At 40.5% G+C, this 23084-nt stretch overlaps 1 protein-coding gene across 4 annotated transcripts in view; it reads left to right on the plus strand.

Moving 5' to 3' along the window:
• The window catches only part of LOC117927838 (protein FAR1-RELATED SEQUENCE 3-like), a 45044-nt gene that overhangs the window by 20306 nt on the left and 1654 nt on the right, over positions 1-23084 (plus strand). Inside the window, exons 6-7 of one of the 4 annotated variants that reach the window (XR_004653411.1) lie at positions 14587-14741; positions 21575-21662. The exons of 2 other annotated variants lie outside the window; for them this stretch is intronic. The gene's annotated coding sequence lies outside the window, so the exon portion shown is untranslated. The remainder of the gene's footprint in view (positions 1-14586; positions 14742-21574; positions 21663-23084) is intronic. One more of the 4 variants, XR_004653410.1, reaches the window with a different exon arrangement.

Below are 23084 nucleotides of genomic sequence, written 5' to 3' on the forward strand. Positions count from 1 at the left end.
CAGGAAACTAAAATTAAAGAAATGACTACGGGACTTGTTCGTAGTCTAGGGGTGGGAAGAAATCTAGAATGGAGAGCAGTCAATTCTAGGGGTGCAGCTGGTGGTATTCTGGTGTTCTGGGACAACAGACTGGTGGAGCTGGTTGGCTTGGAAGAAGGGGTTTTCTCAATTTCGTGCCGGTTTAAAAATTGTGTGGATGGTTTAGTGTGGGTGTTCACTTGGGTCAGTTAAAGGGTTATGGAGTGACCCTTGGTGTATGGGAGGGGATTTCAATTTGGTAAGGTTTCCAGAGGAGCGCATTAGGGGAGGTGTGCTTACTGCTTCAATAAGGAGATTCTCAAAAGTGATAGAGGATTTGGAGTTGAGGGATTTTCCTTTGACGGGGCCTGTTTACTTGGAGAGGTGGCTTGAATAACCAGACCCAGTCTAGGCTTGACCAGTTCTTAGTGACGGACGACTGGGATAGTCTTTTCAATGGGGCTATGCAGGGAATTCTCCCCAGACCTATCTCGGATCACTTCCCGGTCCTCCTAGAAGGAGAGTTGAAGAGGAGACCTTCCCCTTTTAGATTTGAGAATATGTGGTTGGAGGAGGAGGGTTTCAAAGACAAGATGAAGACGTGGTGGGGGAGTTTAAAATTTACAGGGACATCCAGCCACATTTTAGATGCTAAATTGAGGGCCCTTAAAAATATTTTGAAGATTTGGAATAGAGAAGAGTTTGGGCTCATTGAGACTAAAAAGGGTGAAGCTCTTATGCAAGTTGAGTATTGGGATGAAAAGGAGAAATGTGCAGCTTTAAATCTGGAAGAGTGTGAAGCAAGAAATGGAGCAAGGGAGTCCTACAAGTCTTGGGTGATGAGGGAAGAGATTTTTTGGAGATAGAAGACTAGGGAGTTGTGGCTGAAGGAGGGGGACAATAATACCAGATTTTTTCATAGGATGATGAATGTTCATAGTAGAAGAAACTGGCTGTCCAAGTTGAAAGTTAATGGTTGTTGGCACTCAAAGGAAAATAATTTAAAAAATAGTGTGGTGGGGGCGTTTCAAAAGCTGTACTCAGAAGAAGAGGGGTGGCGCCCTAGTATCGACGGGCTATCCTTTATGGGGTTAGATAGTAGTGAGGCTGAGGGGTTGGAGATTCCTTTCTCGGAGAAAGAGGTGTTTGCAGCTCTTTCAGATCTAGGCAAAGACAAAGCCCCGGGGCCGGATGGTTTTACCATGGCGTTTTGGCTTTTTTGTTGGGATGTGGTGAAGGTTGAGATTATAGGCTTTTTTAGAGAATTTCATGAAAGGGCCAGATTTGTAAAATCTCTAAATGCCACCTTCTTGGTTTTAGTCTCTAAGAAGGGAGGTGCAGAAGATTTGAAAGATTTCAGACCGATTAGCCTTGTGGGAAACCTTTACAAGTTGTTGGCCAAGGTGTTGGCAAATAGAATCAAGAAGGTAATGGGAAAAGTGATTTCGGAACCCCAAAATGCCTTTGTGGAGGGTAGACAAATACTTGATGCAGTTTTGATTGCAAATGAGGCTGTGGATTCTAGGTTGAAAAGCAATCAAGGGGGTGTGATGTGCAAGTTGGATATAGAGAAGGCCTATGATCATGTCTGCTGGAAGTTCTTGTTGGTAGTGCTAAAAAAAATGGGCTTAAGGGAGAGATGGATTAAGTGGATAGAGTGGTGTATTTCTACTGTAAGATTCTCTGTTCTTATAAATGGTTCTCCCTTCGGGTTTTTCCAAAGTTCAAGGGGTTTGAGACAAAGAGACTCCTTATCCCCTTATCTGTTCGTGATAGCTATAGAGGTGTTTAGTTGCTTATTGAGAAGGGCCATTAATGGGGGCTTTTTATCATGGTGGAGGGTAAGAGGCAGGGGTGGAGAGAGGATTTTGATATCTCACTTGCTTTTTGCGGATGACACCTTGGTGTTTTGTGAGGAGTCTCAGGATCAGTTGACGCATCTAAGTTGTCTCCTCATGTGGTTTGAGGCTTGCTCATGGTTGAGAGTTAACTTGGAGAAGAGTGAGCTTATTCCGGTGGGGAGGGTGAATGATATAGAGGATTTGGCATTGGAGTTGGGCTGTAAAGTGGGTGGTCTGCCTTCCTGTTATTTGGGTCTGCCTTTGGGGGCACCCTTCAAATCAGAGGTGGTATGGGATAGTGTTGAAGAGAGGTTTCGGAAAAGGCTGGCTGTGTGGAAGAGACAGTATATATCAAAAGGGGGAAGACTCACCCTAATTCGAAGCACTCTCTCTAGCATGCCTGTTTACTTCATGTCTCTCTTTTATTTGCCCAGAAAAGTAAGGCTGAGGTTAGAGAAGATTCAGAGGGACTTCCTATGGTGGGGGGGGGGGGAAGTCTTGAACAGAGGTCACATCTTGTTAGGTGGAACTTGGTTTGTCTGGAAAGAAAGAAAGGTGGTTTGGGTGTGAGAAATTTAGCTTGGATGAATAAAGCTGTCTTAGGTAAGTGGAATTGGCGCTTTGCCATTGAAAGTGAGGCTTTGCGGAAGCAAGCGATTGTGGAAGCAAGCGATCAGTCACAAGTATGGTGTAGAGGAGGGGGGATGGTGTACTTGGCCCATAAGCGGGAGGCATGGTGTAGGGCTTTGGAAAGTTATTAGAAAGGAGTGGTTGGGTATGTATAGCAGTTTAGCCTACCGCGTGGGCAGTGGTAGGAGAGTGAGATTCTGGAAGGATAAGTGGTGTGGAGATGAGCCTCTTTGCAAGTCCTTCCTTTCTTTATTTTCCATTTCCCTCACTAAAGATGCCTGGGTATCGGATGTGTGGAAGCCAGATGGTGTAGGGGATGGTTGGACCCCTCTTTTCTCGAGGGTGCTTAATGATTGGGAGATTGAGATGGTGGAGCGATTTATGCTAAAAATCCAAGCCTTTAGGGTGCAAAGGTAGGACGAGGATAAAGTGGTGTGGACAACATCTAGAAGTGGAGTTTTCTCAGTGTAGTCACTCTATTCTATTCTGGAGCCCGAAGGTTCAGCTTTGTTCCCTTATGATAGTATTTGGAGAGCGAATGTGCCTCCTAAGGTAGCTTTCTTCGCTTGGGAAGCTTCCTGGGGCAAATTCTTAACTTTGGAGCAACTCCAAAGGAGGGGGTACTCTTTGGCAAATAAGTGTTTTCTATGCCTTTCTGAAGCAGAAACGGTGAATCACCTTTTACTTCATTGTGTTAAAACGCGGGCATTGTGGAATCTTCTTTTCTCCCTCTTTGGTGTGGCTTGGGTTCTCTCTGGTTCAGTTAAGGAAACTCTCCTTGGATGGCATGGAGCATTTGTGGGGAAAACCCATAAAAAGGCGTGGCAAATAGCCTCCTTATGTATATTTTGGTCTGGAAGGAAATAAATTTGTTGGCTTTTGGGAATGAGGTGCTTTCACTCCAAAGGCTGAAACATTCTTTTGTATGTAATCTTTGGTCTTGGGTTAGGGTGTTTATAGTTTTGAGCCCTTTTTCTCTTGTTAGCTTTTTTGAGTGGCTAGGCTCTAAGTAAGGGTAAGGGTTATTGTTTCTTTCCCCTTCCTTGGTTTCGAGTCTATGGGTTGCTTTTGTATACTCCCTGTATACCTGGAGGGCACTAGTTTGGTGTTTCCTCTTTCTGTTTATTATAATTCTCTTTATCTATCAAAAAAAAAAAAAAAAAAAAAAAACGATATCAGCTCTTCTAAGGAAGCTTTAGCAAAGAAAATGCTGTCATCTGCGAATTGCAAATGTGACACCCTGGTCCTATTTCTACCCACCTTGAAACCCTCAATAAGACCTCTCTCCTCCGCTTTCACAACCAACTTGCTTAAAACGTCTGCCACAATGGTGAAGAGAAAGGGGGAAAGGGGATCTCCTTATCTTAGACCTCTGAAAGCCTTAACCCACCCCTTAGCATTACCATTCACTAAGATTGCGAAAGTTTCCGAAGATAAACAACCCCTCATCCAAGACCTCCATCTTAAACTAAACCCTTTTCTTTCAAGTACATGGTCCAAAAAATCCCAATCAACATAATCATAAGCCTTTTCGAAATCAATTTTGAAAACTACCCCTTCCTCTCTAGATCTCTTCTTCTCATCTACCACCTCATTAGCAATTAAAACGGCATCCAAAATCTGTCTCCTCTCAACAAAAGCACCTTGAGTCACATAGATGGTTTCTTGGAGAACTTTACGCAAACGCCCTGAAGAATCTTAGCTATGATTTTGTACAAACTGGTAACCAAACTGATGGGTTTATAATTCGAGATCCTGCTTGTTTGACTCTTTTTTGGCATTGAAACAATGAAAGTGACATTCGTGCTTTGATTAATTATCCCATTATTGTGAAACTCTAAGAACACTCTCAATAAGTCATTCTTAACCGTCTCCCAACACTCTTGATAAAAACCAGTTGTGAAACCATCTGGACCAGGGGCTTTTTCCTTATTTAAATGCATCACAACATTGAGAATCTCTTCCTCTGAAAAAGGGCAATCTAGCCACTCGATACCCTCTATAGAAATAGGAGACCAATCCAAGCCTTCCAATCTCCAAGACCCACCTGAAGGTTTGGAAAATAACTTCCCAAAATGACGCTTAATCTCCTCTGAAATGCTTTCAATGTTATCTAAGATTACCCTGTCTTCTAACATCAAAGATTTAAAGGAACTCCTATTCCTCCTACCATTAGCCACCCTATGAAAAAATTTAGTATTACAATCCCCTTCTTTTATCCATTTGATTCTTGTCTTTTGCCTCCAAAACACCTCTTCTAGATCCCCTTTTCTTAAGGACCTTCTAGCTGCCAATTCGGGAGAAAAAATCCCTTCTTGTTCCTTCTCATCTAGTTCCGCTAAGTCCAGAAGAATATTTTTCTTTTTTTTCTTTTAAATTTCAAAAAGACACCTTATTCCACTCTTTTAATTTTGACTTGACAAACTGAAGTTTTTTCATGAATTTGTGACCTTCCCACCCTTCAAACCAACACTCTAAATTCTGCTTGAACTCTGAATGACTCAGTCACATGTTTTCAAATCTAAAAGGTGTTGGCCCCCCTTTAAACGCATTGGTAACTAGCCTAATTGGACAGTGGTCCAAAGTCAATCTGGGGAGTGCTTCTTGGACAAAGTGAAGGAAATCAAGCTCCTAACCAATAGAAAAAAGGATTCTATCCAATCTTTTGCAAACAAGGTCTTTTTTTTTTGCAAATTTGACCAAGTGAATGAGGTATTCCTCAAAGGCGGATCAATCAACTCACAATCCCTCATGCTTGGGGTTACCCTAGACCCTCCTAGCTTTTAAGAAGTTCTTCTAATGACATTGAAGTCCTCACCAACACACCATTTCGGGAAAGTTAAGCCTGAAAGATCTTGAAGCTCCATCTAAAAATCTTTTCTAAACCATGACGAGTTGGGACCATAGACCGAAGATAACCAAAAAGACCCATAATCCTCTGACTCCAACTTTACCATTACTGAGAAGGATCCTAAAACAACCTCTGTACGTTTAAACCTCAGAGCATCCCAATGAATTGCCACTCCTCCTGATGCCCCACTAGCTAGAAGGACTGCCCACTCTTTGTTTCTGATCCTCCACATGTTGCATACAAACCTCCTATCACAAGACTCCCTTTTAGTTTCCTGCAACAGAATAATAGTCGGGTTTTTGTGACAAAGAACATCCTTTACTACCCTTCTTTTCTTTCTGGATCCAAGACCTCTAGTATTCCAACTTATGATTTTCATAACAACAAGAAAAACCTAAAAACCACCCAAAAGACCATCGGGCCTAAAAACGCCTAAGGACAGAGAAAGAAAAACTTTTCTTCTTTCTGGAGTAAACCTTTACCCCAAAGCAACCATTGTTTTTGGCTAATTGAACTCCATTCTCATTATATTTCACAATCTTAACACTCATTGAACCCAACAATGACTTAATGGAAGCCAACTTTGAAGGAGAGATGCCTTCAATTCCGAAATCTTCCATTTGAGGAAGACTTGACTCCACTGGCAAACACCTCACTGGAGAAAAAGAATCACTAGGGTTGTTTTGTGATAAGCTATGAAAAGAACTGCCCTCTAACTCTTGGTTGGGCTTGACTTCTGAGGACACCACACCTTTAGGACTAGACGCAACACCAATAGAAACAATTTGAGACTTATTAACCCCTGAAGGACCGACCACTGGTGAAAAAGGATAACATGAAAAGTTAAAAGGTAATCGTGAAGAAGCCATCTTCAGACCATGGGACCACAAAGCAATAGTGGGGGGTAAGGTAGAAAGAGCCATATCAAAAGCCCCTTCTAAGACACGACCTTCAACCATGGAGCGTGGAGTAAAAGTTTGTACCCGAATTTGACTCTCACAGTATTGAACACCATCATTGACCTCAACCCTTCCTTGTACATCATCTTCTTCCCCCTCCAACAACTGAAACTGCAACAGTAAAAACCCAGGCATTATCTATCACCTCCAACAGTGCTGGCAACACCACATTAGGGTTCATTTCTACCTTCACTCTAGCCTTTGCTAAATTTGCTAGCCTCAAAGTATTCCAATCCACCTCTGTCACCTTCCCCCAATTCTTCAAAGTGAACCAAAACTGGGTTTCATCCCACAGATGGAACGGGATGTCAAAGGACAGCTTTGCTGTCCACACCTTCCTTATTTTAGCCCTTCACACCTTCCTTATTTTAGCCCTCCACACCTTCCATATTTTAGCCCACACTTGCTGTCCACACCTTCCTTATTTTAGCCCTCCACACCTTCCTTATTTTAGCCCTCCACACCTTCCATATTTTAGCCCACACTTGCTGTCCACACCTTCCTTAATTTAGTCCACCCTTCTTTCCTTATTTTAGCCCACAATGTTTCCTTATTTCTCCATTGATTATTCTGTACAGTTAGCATATATTATTTGATAGATTATAGTTTACATGTATAGAGCTAGAATCATGCTGTAATTTATTTGTTTTTTATTTGCTTTCCATGTAAAGCATCCTTGTAAAGTCTATATATAATATACAAAACTCAAGGCCAAGGTATTCGGTCATTCACACAATATTTTGACATGGTATCAGAGCAAGGTTGCTAATTTTTCTTCCCTCAAATTCTTTTCTGTCTTTTCGGTTTCGGAGGTGCCTCTCGTATCTTTCGGTCAAGTCTGTGTTGATCCGTGCTGCACCCAACCACAACCATTTTTCTCAGTATTTCTGTGGTTGTTCAGTTTTCTTCTGGGATTTTTTTTTGGTCCATCCTTTTGTCTCGGGTTCTATTTTTTTTCGGTCAAGTCTATTTATTTTCTATGGATTCCGCACCTCTGTGTGTTAAGTTTACAGGCATAAATTATTCTACCTGGGCATTTCAATTTGAACTTTTTCTCAAGGGAAAAGACCTTTGGGGTCATATTGATGGCACGGATGTTGAAAAACCATCAACTTTTGACAATCTCAGGATGTTGGGTCTTCTCCTTCATGGGCTGTGCTTGATGCACGCATCATGTCTTGGCTTCTTGGTTCAGTGGAGCCTCATATTGTCACCCACTTGCGGCCCATCGCTCTGCTCAATCTATGTGGGCTTATTTGAAGAAAGTTTATCATCAGGATAACGATGCTCGTCGCTTTCAATTAGAACATGCGATTGCCACGTTTCAACATGGTAGTCTTTCCATCCAGGACTACTACTCAGCATTTCTGACTCTTTGGCATGAATATGCTGATTTGGTTACAGCGGTGTTCCTATTGCTGCTCTTTCAACTATTCAGACTATTCACCGACTACCCGGCGTGATCAGTTTCTTATGAAACTACGTCCGGAATATGAATCTGTCCGCTCCTCTTTACTGAATAGATCTCCTGTTCCCTCTCTGATATTTGTTTTGGTGAGTTACTTCGCGAAGAGCAACGCCTTAGTACTCAAGCTATTTTGGAGCAATCTCATGGCAGTTCCGGGACGACAACTGTAGCTTATGCTGCCCAAGGCCCGGACCACCTATGCATTCTAAAAACTGCAGTGTTTTTGCTGCAAGGAATATGGGCATATTGCTGCCACTTGCCCTAAGAAGTTTTGTTCTTATTGCAAGAGAAGGGTCACATTATCAAAGAATGTCGTATTCGCCCCCAGAATCGTCAGGCCCACGCATTTCAGACTTCGGTTATTATCCTCCTGTAGCAACTTCTGCAACAGACGACTCTCCTTCAGCTGCGTGCTCTATTCCTGCACCTCCTGCACCAGATTACTGCACCCCAGAAATGGTGCAACAGATATTAATTTCAGCATTATCAGCAAGGGGTTTCAAGGTAACAATTCTACTAAACTCTGGTGCGTGGACTCGGGGCCTCTAATCACATGACTAATAATCCACCGCTTTGTGTCATGTTCGGCCCTATGCTGGTCAATCTTCCATTCAGACTGCCAATGGCAGCTCTTTGCCCATAGCTGCTATCGGCGATGCCTCCTCTAAGTTCACTGACGTGTTTCTTGCTCCTCAGCTTTCCACGAATCTTATTTCTGTTGGCCAATTAGTTGATAACAATTGTGCTGTTAATTTTTCTGGTAATGGTTGTGTTGTGCAGACAGGTAACGGGGAAGCGATCGCAAAGGGACCTAAAGTGGGGCGCTTGTTTCCACTATTTTTACCTGTTCCAGATTTTTCTCCACTTTCTTCTATTAAGTCTTTTGCTTGTAATAATGTTTCAGATCTTAGTTGGTGTGCATCGTCGTTTAGGCCATCCCAATACTCAAATCTTATCTCATGTATTGAACTCTGATTTACCTGGTAATAAGGATCGTTATTCTTTATCTCTTGAGTGTGATTCTTGCAAACTTGGTAAAAGTAAACTCTTCCCTTCCCTTTGCATGCAGTAGAACATCTCATTGCTTTGATCTTATCCATATGATGTTTGGGACCTTCCCCGGTTAGTTCACATGAGAAATTTAAATATTATGTGACTTTCATTGATGATCATAGCAGATTTACTTGGGTCTACTTTCTTCGCTCTAAATCTGAGGTCTTTCGTACTTTCACTGAGTTTTTAGCGTATGTTGACAATCAATTTTCTACTTCTATTAAGACATTACGCACAGATTCCGGTGGTGAGTATTTGTCTACTGAGTTTCAAGCATTCTTGGCTTCTAAGGGTATTATTCATCAACGTTCATGTCCCTCTACTCCTCAACAAAATGGAGTTGCCGAACGCAAAAATCGTCATCTTTTAGATGTGGTACGTACTCTCTTGTTAGAATCTTCTGTTCCATCCATGTTTTGGGTAGAGGCTCTAAAAACTGCTACTCACTTGATTAATCGTTTACCTTCTCAAGTCCTACATATGGAGTCTCCCTATTTCCGCTTATTTGCTAAGCAACCTAGTTATGATCACCTTCGTATTTTTGGTTGTGTATGCTTTGTTCATTTACCTCCTCATGAGCGACATAAATTATCTGCTCATCTGTTCGATGTGCTTTCTTGGGATATAATATGTGTCAAAAGGATTTGTTTGCTATGATCCTACATTACATCGTACACGTATTTCTAGGAATGTTATTTTCTTTGAAAATCAACATTTCTTTCCTATATCCTCTTCTACTGTGTCATCCTCTTCTACTGTGGTCCTTCCCTCCTTTGAGCAACAGTTCTCAGATCTCATCCAGTCAGTTCTCGCTTTCAACCAGGTATTGTGTATACGAGACGCTCCCGCCCACAGTCTCTTTCAGTGGCTCACCCGATATCTGATCCTACCACGCTCAGATGCAGTCAGTTGCAGCACCTTCAGTACGTCGCTCTTCTCGAGTGTCTGTACCTCGAATAGGTATGGATTTCCCTCTTCCAGTTCTGGCAATTCTATTTCAGCCCTTACTGCTGCATTGTCCAAATTTGATATTCCCACATGCTACTCACATGCTGCTAAGCATGATTGTTGGCGACAAGCTATGCAGGAAGAAATTGCCGCTCTAGAGGCCAATCACACTTGGGACATTGAGCCCTGTCCTCCACTATTGTTCCTCTGGGTTGCAAATGGGTTTACTCAGTCAAGGTCCGATCTGATGGAAGTTTGGATCGTTACAAAGCTGGCTTGTTGCACTTGGGAATAATCAGGAATATGGTGTCAATTATGAAGAGACCTTTGCTCCTGTGGCTAAAATGACTACTGTTCGTACGATTCTAGCTCTTGCTGCTTCCAGTGATTGGCCACTACATCAGATGGATGTAAAAATGCTTTTCTTCATGGGGATCTTAAAGAGTGTATTTATATGAAGCCACCCCCGGGATTGTTCCCTCTTCGACTTCACATGTGTGTAAGCTTCGTCGCTCTCTTTTATGGTCTCAAACAGGCTCCGAGAGCCTGGTTTGATAAATTCCGCACCACTTTATTACAATTTTCATTCAGGCAGAGCAAGTATGACACTTCCTTGTTTCTTCGGAAATCAGACATGGGTATTGTTGTTCTTTTGGTTTATGTTGATGATATTGTGATCACTGGTTCCGATTCTGCTTTACTTGGTCAGCTCAAAACTCATCTCTCCGAGTCCTTTCATATGAAGATCTTGGGTCTCTCACATATTTTCTTGGTCTTGAGGTGCATCATAGTCCTCTAGTATTTCCCTCAATCAACATAAGTATGCGAGTGACTTGGTGCTACAGCTGGTCTACAAGGGGCTACTTCTGTTGATACTCCCATGGAATTAAATGTCAAGCTTCGCAAAGAGGAGGGCGACTACTTGCTGATCCCAGTTTATACAGGAAGTTGGTGGGTAGCCTTGTTTATCTCACCATTACTAGACCGACATTTCTTTTGCTGTACTGCAAGTCAGCCAGTTCCTTCAGACTCTCGTCATCTTCATTTGGCTGCCGTTCGTAGGATCATACGCTATGTTCAAGCACTTCTACTCGTGGCTTGTTCTTCCTGCAGGCAATTCTACTCGCCTTGCTGCTTATAGTGATGCTGATTGGGCTGGTTGTGCGGATACCCGTCGCTCCATCATGGTTGGTGTGTGTTCTTAGGTGATGCATTGATATCTTGGAAAAGTAAGAAGCAAGACAGAGTCTCTAAGTCATCTACAGAATCTGAGTACCGGGCGATGTCTCTTGCTTGTTCTGAAATCATTTGGCTTCGAGGTTTGCTTGCGGAGTTAGATTTTTCTGAGACCGATCCTACACCTCTACATGTCGATAATACAAGCGCTATTCAGATACGGCCAATCCTGTCTATCATGAGCGCACAAAGCATATTGAAGTGGACTGTCACTCTATCCGTGAAGCCTTTGAAGCTCGTGTTATCACTCTTCCACATATTTCCACCGACTTACAAATAGCTGATATCTTCACCAAGGCTCTCCCTCGTCATCGACATTGCTTGCTAAGTAGCAAATTGATGTTGTTGAATCAACCTGCATCAATTTGAGGGGGGCTGTCAAAGGAAGCTTTGCTGCCACACTTCCTTATTTTAGCCCTCCAACTTCCATATTTAGCCCACACTTGCGTCCACACCTCCTTTTTTAGCCTCCACCTTCCATATTTTAGCCCACACTTGCTGTCCACACCTTCTTAATTTAGTCCACCCTTCTTTCCTTATTTTAGCCCACAATGTTTCCTTATTTCTCCATTGATTATTCTGTACAGTTAGCATATATTATTTGATAGATTATAGTTTACATGTATAGAGCTAGAATCATGCTGTAATTTATTTGTTTTTATTTGCTTTCCATGTAAAGCATCCTTGTAAAGTCTATATATAATATACAAAACTCAAGGCCAAGGTATTTCGGTCATTCACACATATTTTGACACGGGAGACCTCGCAATTCTAACCACCCCCTTCTGAACTTTCCAAGAACCATAGTGTTTTCTCTCGGCGACCATTTCCGTAAGCTCCAAAACAAACCCCTCTGCCCAAACACTTTTCCTCTCACCTGAAGCCACTATGCTTTTTCCACTGAATCCACAAAAAAGATACCTTTGGAGGTTGTAAAAGGTGTTATGGAGATCACTTCACCCCCAGCAACCTTGCAAGAGCCTTACTTGCAACACCCCAGTCTTCAACTGCTTCTCGACCTTCACAAATCACAGCAATAGCCCACTTCCCGACTGGAGAGAGAGCCCCTCTCCTTGGGCCATTCTCATCAACAACTTTAGCATAAGAACGATCCCTTGACCTCCCACACAAACTTATTAACTGCCTTCACTTTCACTGCTCCAAAATCAACGAAACCATGCTGTTCGACCACAGACGAGATTGACTTCATAAGGGCTTCCCAACCTCTACCTTTGAAACCTTCAGGAACAATAAAAAAGGTAGCTTTTCTGCCTGTGACAAATTCAGAGATTCTAATGAATCTTCCTCTGCTACTAAAACAAATTTCCATCAGATGAGTCCTCGATCTGCCCCTAAACTTCCATATGAAACCCAAATTTGCCTTCAACTCCACAGTTTTCTTCAACAATTCCAAAATCCATACTACTTCCTCCTCTTCAAAAACCACCAAGAATGCCCGTCTTGGAGTTCTCTCCAAAACTGAAATCCAAGGACCCCCCTGGATACCTTCAAACCTAACTTCAAAGAACTTCTTCTCCACTTCACAGCACTCCATTGGTTTGCTATGTATAGAAAATAGTGCTGTTTCAAGTTTATTATTTTGCTGTTTGCTTAGCAATTGGCAGAAAAAAAAATGGCATGAAATTTTCTTTGGTATGGAGATTAACTTCTTTTGTTTACGTATGCTGTGAAATGATTAGGTTTTGAAGCCTGAATAGAAGTTAGTATTATTGTGTGGAGCAGTGAGAAACTTACAAGCCCTGACTATAATATCATATTAAGTTCTTTTATCAATGAGCTCAAAATTGTTAATTTGTTTGTGTAAAATGTATATGCATTGTGAAAACTTTTGCTTGTTAGGATGCTGAAGGGAAGCTTGTTGGACTCAACTGGGAGCAATTGGAGTACTCAGTTCACAGTATAAATATAAACTTTCTCTAGTAATTCCTTTAGATGTGTCCCACATAATGGATTACCTACCGTTGTGGTTTGCTTGTTAAACACAGTAGAAATATTAGGATTATTTGTTAAAGTGTTTCTGTTTTATTTTCCAATAAATCCAAACTGATTAAAAATGATTAGATTTGGAATTTCAGATAAGGTCAAAGTTGTTAGGTTGTTCGAGTTGTTAGGTCCTAGATTTGTGGTTTTTTTGTTTCATCCTACTTATTCCCATGTAATTTCAGAACTGAAAAATAAGAAGAATATCCCCTTTTCTTCTCGATTCTGCATACATGGTATTAGAGCTTGTGCACACCATATTAGTATCTACCATAAGTCTTAATGGATTTGAAAATCCATTTGTTCAATTAAACATTCACAAATTGAATGGTAAAAACCATCTGGAGTGGGCAAAATCCATCAAGCTTGTGATCGATGGCAAAGGGAAGTTCAACCACTTAAATGGCAAGACAACAAAACTGGTTGATAATGATCCCATGCTGAAGACATGGAGGTCTGAAAACTCACTAGTTATTGCCTAGCTCATCAATTCCATGGATCTAGTCATTGGAAAGACGTATCTCTTTCTACCAACAGCTAGAGACGTGTGGGAAGCAGTTTGAGAAACCTACTTGGATTTGGAAAATTCTGTCCAGATTTTTGAATTGAAAGCAAAGTTGTGGCAGTCAAAACAAGGTGAGCGAGAGGTGACGGAGTACTTTAATGTCATGAAAGGGGTGTGGCAAGAATTGGATTTATGTTATGAAGAGGAATGGGATTGTCCAAGAAGAGGGTGGAGAATGATAGAGGCAGGTCTTAATAAAAACTTGGGTGAAGTTAGAGGCAGAATTCTGGGTAGGAAACCCTTGCCATCTCTCAGTGAAGTATTTGCTAAAGTTAGAAGGGAAGAAGGTCAAAGGGAGGTAATGATGGGAGAGAATAATCAATCCCTACCCAAGGTTTCTGCTCTAGTATTGAAGGCAAATTCATTTACTCATTCTGGACATCCACGGCAAAATAAGAGGAATGAGAAGGTTTGGTGTGAGCACTTCAATAAACCTTGGCATACAAAAGAGACAAGTTAGGATCTACATGGGAAGCCACAAAACTGGAAGCCAAGGTCATCCAACCAGACCAACCAACCCAACCATAATTCAAAAGCCTTCCAAGTTGAAGCTGAGCAGTAGAAGGGTGCAAGAGTAGCCACTCAGACACCTTTTTTTCAGTAAGGAATAGTTAGATCAACTGTATAAGCTTTTCAAACCCACAAACTTCTCAAACAATGTGTCTTCCTCTTATTCTTTAGCCCAAAAAGGTAATTACCTTCAAGCTATTTCATTTAACGTGTCCTTAGTTTCAAAGTGTCCATGGATCATTGTCTCTGGTGCAGCGGATCACATGACAGGGTATTCTAAATTATTTTCTTTGTATAGTCTGTATGTTGGGAATAAAAAAATCTAGATTGTGAATGGTCCTCTTTCAGCAATTGCTAGAAAAGGCTCAATAGCTATTTCAAAATTCCTTGTTCTTCACAATGTCCTTCATTTTTCAAATGTTTCTTGCTATCTATTATCCATTAGCAAACTAACCTGAGACCTAAAGTGTTGTGCTAAATTTCTTTCAACTCATTGTGAATTCTAGGATGTGGACTTGGAGAGGATGATTGGCAATGTTAAGGAAAATAATGGACTCTATTACTTCGAAAATGGAGATAACCTGTGTGGACAAGCTCAAAAGACTAGTCTCAAATCATTTTCTGTTTCTAGTGACAATGAAATAATGTTGTGGCATTATAGGTTAGGTAATCCTAATTTTTAGCATTTGAAGTAGTTATTTCCCAATTTGTTCAAGAGTAAAATTCCATGTTTTTCAATGTGATATTTGTCAAATTGCAAAACATCATTGTGTGCCATTTCCTATGTAACCTTACAAGTCATCCAAACCCTTTACTCTTGTTCATAGTGATATTTGGGGGCCATATAAAACTCATACAATTTTTGGAAAAAAATGGTTTTTGACACAAATTGATGACCACAATGAATTTGTTTGGGTTATTTTCTTAAAGGAAAATCAAAGGTTGAATATGTTTTCAAGAATTTTTATAATATGGTTGAAACACAATTTCAAGAAAAAATCCAAGTGTTTAGGAGTGACGATGGAAAAGAATATTTCAATAACATCTTGAGAATATATTTTTTGGAAAAGGGAATAATTCATCAAAGCTCTTGTAATGGCACTCCACAGCGGAATGGAGTAGTAGAAAGAAAAAATAAATACCTCCTTGAAGTAGCTAGATCTTTAATGTTTACAATTAAAGTACCTAAATACTCATAGGGGGAAGCTATTCTTACTGCTACTTATCTAATAAATAGAATGTCTTCCAGAATTTTGAATTTTCAGACTCCATTAAAAATGTTTAAAGAATGTTTTCCAAAGTCACAGTTAATCTCTGATTTACCCCTTAAGGTGTTTGGTTGTGTTGCTTTTGTGCATGTGCATTATCATAGTCATAGTAAATTGGATCCATGAGCATTAAAATATGTTTTCTTGGCTATCCTCCAACACAAAAATGGTACAGATGTTTTGATCCGAAAACATTTTTTTTTGTGACTATGGATGTCAGATTCTTTGAGTCTTAAAGCTTTTTTAACACTCCTATTCAGAGGGAGAATGTCTATAAAGACTCGTTTGAAATTGAGAATAATGGCATAGGTTCTATTAAAAAACCAAGTTTGATAAATTCTGGTTTACCTTTGTTGGATTCGGGAACTTTGAATCTAGAAGTGGTACTACCTAATCCAATGCCTACTTATGGACTTGAAAATGGAATGGATTATGATATAAGAACTAGAGAGGATAAATTATTTGGGCTTGTCTACTCAAGAAACAAACAAACTCAAAGTTAGGATGACATCCAACCTTACAAGGCCAAAAGTCCAAACCAAGCCCAGATTAGAATGCAACAGATTTGTCCAGTCTAGGTATTCCTTTTGAAATATCTTGTCCTTTAAATTTTGCAGGCCCTAAACCTGTATTCGGTCCAGGTATTCCTTTTGAAATGTCATGTTCTTTAAATTCTAATGGTCCTAAACCTATAGATGTTCCTATTGCTCTTAGGAAAGGCATTAGAAATTGTACTAAGCATCCAATCTCTAATCTTATGTCTTGCAAAAATCTGTCACCTTTCTTCTCTGTTTTTATCCCACAATTGTCTAGTATAGATGTACCTAAGAATATTCAGGAAGCTCCAAGTGTTCCAAAGTGGAATGAGGCTGTCTTTGAGGAGATGGAGGCTTTAGAGAAGAGCAACACATGGGAAAAAGTGAATCTGCTTGAAGAAAAGACGTTAGTGGGGTGTAAATGGGTATTCACAGCAAAGTTTAATTCAGATGGATCTTTGGAACAATATAAAGCTAGGTTGGTGGTTAAAGGTTTTACATAGACTTATGGGATAGACTATTGAGAGACCTTTGCTCTAGTTGCCAAGTTGAATACAATCCGAGTACCACTTTTTGTAGCTGTAAACTTGGAATAGTCCCTACATCGGTTGGATGTTAAGAATGCGTTTCTCAATGGTGATTTAGAAGAAGTCTTCATGGATGCTCTACCAAGTTTTGAGGAAAGCTTTGGAGCCTAAGTATGTGATAGACCTCTAGTGTGTTTCACATACGCTAGGCGAGCCAAGAGGGAATAGGGGAAGACAACATATTAAAAAAAAAATAAAAAATCAGTGAACAACCTTTATCTTCCTTAGATTGTAATTTTGTTGCTTTTTGTTAGTTGTGCTGAGTTGGATTCGATTAGATTGCATTGGGGGCCTTAGGGCTGAGTAAGTAAGGAATGAGAATAAGAAGAAAAATAAAGAAAAGAAAAGGCAGGAAAAAAAGTTACTGAGTTGGACTCATGGGGAGAGTTTGCCGACCTCTCAAATGTCTGCTACCCAATCCTTGTAATTTTTTCTTTTGATCAATGCAATTTCTTGATTGTTGGCTCTTTGTTCCATTGCTAATAGAATTCTGTTGAGTGTGTTGTGAATCCTAACATTTTGGTATCAGAGACTAGAATTTTGGGATGGCTAGGAAAAGGGAGATGGGTTTATCGATCTAATGGAAGAATGGATGCACTTTGTTTGGGAGGATATCGACATAGTTAAGGAGAGTAGGATGAAGATTTTGTTCTTGGAAAAGAGCATGACCGTGATAATGGAGCAATTAGATGCGATGGTTGTGGAAATACGGGAGAATTCAAAGCGATTTTCATCGAATGAGAGACGAAAACCAAAAAATTCGAATGACGATTTTGGAGTGGGTTCATCGGAGCCACCATTGGCAGTAGAGGGGAATAGGGTTAGGGAAGTGCATGACAATGGAGATAAAGGAGAAATTTGTACCCGACTTGTGGAAATGCCGATTTTTTATGGCGGAGACCCTAAATAATGGCTATATCTTGCGGAGTGGTTCTTCTCACTAAATCGGATGAGTGACGTTGAGAAATTAACGACTACAATAGTATCTACGGAGGGCGAAGCCTTTGCATGGCATCAATAGGAGGATACGCGTTGACCTTTTCGGAGTTGGGAGGATTTCAAGGAGTTGTTGTTGGAGTGCTTTGGTTTGGGAGACAAAGAGGAGCTGTCCGAGAGGTTTTTTTCTCTATGGCAGGAAGGTATTGTTCATGAGTATTGTAGGGACTTTGAACAAGCTACTTCCACCATGGACGAAATTCCAGAACGTCTCTTGGAGGGCCAATTCATTAATGGGCTTCGGCTTGACATTCAGGCCAAGTTGAAGGCGCATAGGCCCAGGGGTTTGGGCCGCATTATGTTAATGGCCCAAAAACTAGAGAAAAAAAAAATCCAAACCGTAAAACAATATAAATACCCTAATTCTAGAGGAAATAAATTTATGAATATCTTTGTTAGGGGATCATCGAAAACGCTATGGACAGATAATCATCGTACGACGACTTCGAAGGTGTCGTTTAGGAAGCTATCGGATCCCAAACTTCAAGCGAAAATTGAGAAAGGTCTCTGTTACCACTGTGATGAGAAATTCTCACCGGGGCATCGTCGTTGATTGAAAGAACTCCAAGTCATGGCATATCAGGGAGAGGAAGAACTACTGGAAAGTGATGAGGAAGATTAGGAAGTCCATGGGCCAAACTAGGAACCAGTGGAACTATCGATGAATTTGGTGGTAGGGCTTACTTAGCCAAAGACGATGAAATTGAAAGGGGAGGTTTGTGGGAAGGATGTAGTGGTATTGATCGATCTCGGAGCAACCCATAATTTTATCTCACGGGCATTGGTAAAGTAACTTGAGATGTCGTTGGATGAAATAGAAGGTTATGGATGTGTGTCGAGGGGTCCAATTATCGTTGCAAGGAGTTTAAATTGTAGAGGATTTTCTACCTCTTGATTTGGGTGGTTTCAATTTGATTTTGGGAATGCAATGGTTGGAAACTTTGGGAATAATAAGTTCAATTGAAAAACTTCAATGATGTGGTTTAAGGTGAGTGAATCAACCGTGACTTTGCAAGGAGACCCGGGGTTGTGCAAAACCCAAGTTACTCTAAAAGCTTTGATGCAAGCAGTGAAGGGAAGCGAGCAAGGGGTTCTAGTTGAGTTCATTAACATGGAGTTCTCACTAGAGACATAGTTTGCTTCAATTCCAGAGGCAGTACAGGGTGTCTTACAACAATTTCGTTCTGGGTTTGACATGCCATTGCCACCTAGTCGGGGGTTTGAACATGCAATTGTCTTAAAGGAAGGGGTAGCATCTATGAGTGTCTGACCCTACCGTTATCCACAAATACAAAAGGCTAAGATTGAATGATTGGTGAGCGAAATGTTGGCGGTTGGTGTGATTCAACTAAGTTCTAACCCATTTTCAAGTCCCATACTACTGGTTAAGAAGGACGATAGTTGACTTTTTTATGTAGATTATTGTGCTTTGAATAGAGTCACAGTGCCGGATAAATTTCCCATCCTAGTAATTGACGAGTTACTTGATGAATTGAACAATGCACGAATATTCTCCGAATTGGACCTTTAATCTAGCTACCATCAAATAAGAGTGAAGTAGCAAGACATTCACAAAATGGCTTTTAGAACCTATGATGGACATTATGAGTTTCTCGTAATGCTGTTTGGACTCATGAATGCCCCATCCATGTGTCAAGCACTCATGAATGATATTTTCCACAAAGCATCTTCAGAAAATTGTTTTGGTCTTCTTCGACAACATCCTCGTTTATAGCAGGGATTTACAGTCCAATGTTCATCATTTGGAAGTGGTGTTAAGCATTCTTCACGACCAATAGTTCTATGCCAACATGAGCAAATGTCATTTTGCCTAGATGAAATTAGAATACCTCAGCCACATTATTTCAGCAGATGGGGTACCAATAGATCCTTCCAAAATTGAAGCAATGCAGCGCTGGCCCACACCACAAAATTTGAAAGAGTTGAGGGGTTTTCTTGGTCTTACCGGTTATCATCGGAAATTTGTGGCAAGTTATGGTAAGATCGCATACCCGTTGACGGAACAACTAAAAAAAAATATAATTTTGGGTGGACTTATGAAGCTAAGCATGCATTCAATCAACTTAAACATGTGATGACTACAGTACTGGTTTTAACTCTCCTAGGTTTTAATAAACCATTCGTTATTGAGATTGATGCTTCGGTGGTCGGTGTGGGAGCTCTCTTGATGTAGGACCAATGTCCTATTGCATACTACAACCATATTTTACCTCAGCGAAATAGAGTGAAGTCAGTGTATGAAAGAGAGTCAATGACCATTGCTTTTGCTATTCAGAATTGGCGACCTTATTTGTTGGGAAGGCAATTTGTTGTCCACATTGATAAGAGTAGTCTCAAGTACCTTCTTGAACAAAGGTTGATTAGTGAGGAGCACCAAAAGTGGCTCACAAAACTTCTGGGTTATACCTTCAAAAATTCAATATTGTCTGGGGCTGGAGAATAGAGTAGTGGATGCTTTATCACAATATCCTGAACTCACTGCACTCACCTTATCCCCTATTGTGAATTTTAAGGAGATACAAAAAGAGGTTGAAACAGATGAAGCATTGAATCACATTAGAATGGAGTGGTAGAAGACAATCCCAAATACTCCAGTTATGCTGTAGTACAAGGACCATTCTTATACAAAGGCAGAATTGTTCTATCATGGCATTCCAACTTAATTCCTTCCTTATTACAGGAATTTCACAACAGTTTGGTGGGTGGTCATTCAGGGGTCTTTAAAACAATGCAACGACTCACGGCCGAATTTTATTGGCCTAAGATGAAACACGATATTAAGGATTTTGTGGCTTCGTGTACAATTTGTTAGCAAAATAAATACATGGCTATGTCACTAATAGGTTTACTCCAACCTCTCCTGATACCTGATAAGGTGTGGGACGACATCACCATGGATTTTATCGAAGGACTATCGCAATCTGAGGGGTTCGACACTATTTTGGTGGTTGTTGACAGGTAAAGTATGGGCATTTTATTCTGCTCAAGCTCCCCTTTACTACGCAATCTATTGTTGTTCTTTTCATTAAAGAAATTGTGCGCTTGCATGGTGTTCCACGTTCTATTATTTTTTACCGTGACAAGGTGTTCCTTAGCCACTTTTGGTCGGAGTTGTTTAAATTGCAAGGCACAATACTAAAAAGGAGCTCTGCTTATCACCCACAAACAGATGGGTAATTGGAGGTCATTAATAGATGCCTTGAACCCTACTTGCTTTGTTTTGTTTCAGACAAAGCGAAGCAATGGGTTAAGTGGCTTCCTTGGGCTGAGTATTGGTATAACACCTTGTACCATACAACCACTCAATCCACTCCTTTTTGGTTGTTATACGGGCGGGATCCACCGCCATTGGTTCGTTATGGGCATGGTTTTACTATTGTGTCATCGGTTGAACACATGTTGGAGGAGCGTGATGGTGTGCTTGAGAAATTGGAACTTAATCTGCACAAGGCCCAAGATCAAATGAGGGCTACTGCCAATAGAAAACGCCATGAAGAGCATTATGATGTGGGTGACTTGGTGTATTTGAAGCTCCAACTCTATTGTCAAAAATCTCTTGCCAAGCGTCGTAATGAGAAATTGAGCCCATGGTATTATGGACCTTTTCCAATTGAAGCTCGAGTGGGTATGGTGGCGTATAGGTTGACTCTTCCGCCATCATCCACCATCCATCCTATGTTTCATGTCTCACAACTTTGCAAGGCAGTAGGTACTGCTCCTACGTCCTCGTCATTACCATCACAGTTAACTGCAGAAATGGAGTTACTCATTGAACCAAGAACTATTTTGGGAGTGCGTCAATGCCTTACAGGATCTACCTTTGTTACTGAAGTTCTAGTACAATGGAAAGATCTTCTAGATTTTGAGGCTACTTGGGAAGGTTTTGCTACTATTCAGAATCAATTTCCTGAGTTCCACCTTGTGGACAAGGTGGCTGTTAGGGAGGGGGGGTATACAGTGTGTTTCACATACACTAGGCGAGCCAAGAGGGAATGGGAAACGACAACATATTAAAAAAAATAAAAAATAAAAAATCAGTGAACAACCTTTATCTTTCTTTGATTATAATTTTGCTGCTATTTGTAGGTTATGCTAAGCTGGATTCGGTTAGACTGCATCAGGGGCTTTGGGGCTGAGTTAGCAAGAATAAGAAGAAAAATAAAGAAAAGAAAAGGTAGGAAAAAAAGTTAACTGAGTTGGACTTGTGGGGAGAGTTTGCAGACCTCTCGAATGTCTGCTAACCCAATCTTTGTAATTTTTTCTTTTGATCAATGCAATTTCTTGATTGTTGGCTCTTTGTTCCATTGCTAATAGAATTTTGTTGAGTGTGTGTTGTGAATCCTAACAGTATGCAGCTGGGGAAGTCTTTATATAGTCTAAAATAGTCTCTAAGAGCATGGTTCGAAGGATTTACAAGGTCAGTTAAGAATCAAGGCTACAATTAGGGACAAATGGATCATACAATGTTCATGAGACATACTGGAGGAGGTAAGATAGCCATTTTGATTGTGTATGTAGATGACATCATCCTTGTTGGGAGTGATGAAGACAAGAAAGCAATATTGAAGAAATGCCTTGCAGCTGAATTTGAGATTAAAGACTTAAGCTCCTTACAGTGTTTTTTAGTAATGGAAGTCGCCAAATTAAAAAAGGGAATCATTATCATACAAAAAAAGTATGTTGTAGACCTACTTGAGGAAACAGGAATGAGTGGCTGCAGAACAAGTGACACCCCAATGGATCCAAACCTCAAGCTTGGAGAACTAACCGAGGGAGTGGCAGTTGAAATTTGGAAGGTACCATCGACTTGTAGGGAAGTTAATTTACCTTTCCCACGCAAGGCCTGAGATAGCATTCACAGTCAATGTTGTGAGCCAGTTTATGCACTCACCATATGAAAGCATCTTGAAGTCGTATACAGGATCCTAAGATATTTAAAGAGTACACCCTGAAGAGGTCTATTGTTCAAGAAAAGTGATTAGAGAAGTGTAGAAGTATTTATAGATGTAGCCTAGGCAGGTCCAGTTACAAATAGAAGATCATTCTGGTTATTTTGCCTTTCTTTGGGGCAAGCTCATTACATGGAGAAGCAAAAAGCAAAAAGCAAAATGTGGTAGCATGAAGTAGTGCAGAAGCAAAATTCAGGGCTATGGAAAATGGAGTGTGTGAGATATTATGACTGAAAAGAGTTCTTGAAGAGCTTAAGTTAAATTCATAACCTCCCATAAATTTGTATTGTGATAACAAGGCAGCAATTGGCATAGCAAACAATCCTGTTCAACATAACTGCATGAAGCATGTTGAGATTGATAGACATTTTATCAAAGAGAAACTTGAAAGTGGCATTATCTGTATGTCATTTGTCACCACAGGACAACAGATAGCAGATGTTGTAACTAAGAGCCTTTCTAGATTGGGGTTCGAAACTCTAGTCAACAAGTTGGACATGATTAATATATATGCACCAACTTGAGGAAGGGTGTAGAAATATTAGTGTTATTTGTTAAAGTTTCTGTTTTATTTTCCAATAAATCCGAACTGATTAAAACTAATCAGATTTGGAATTTCAGATAAGGTCAAAGTTGTTAGGCTGTTC

The sequence above is a fragment of the Vitis riparia genome, chromosome 13 (genome assembly GCF_004353265.1).
Source record: "Vitis riparia cultivar Riparia Gloire de Montpellier isolate 1030 chromosome 13, EGFV_Vit.rip_1.0, whole genome shotgun sequence".
Classification (NCBI taxonomy): Eukaryota; Viridiplantae; Streptophyta; class Magnoliopsida; order Vitales; family Vitaceae; genus Vitis; species Vitis riparia.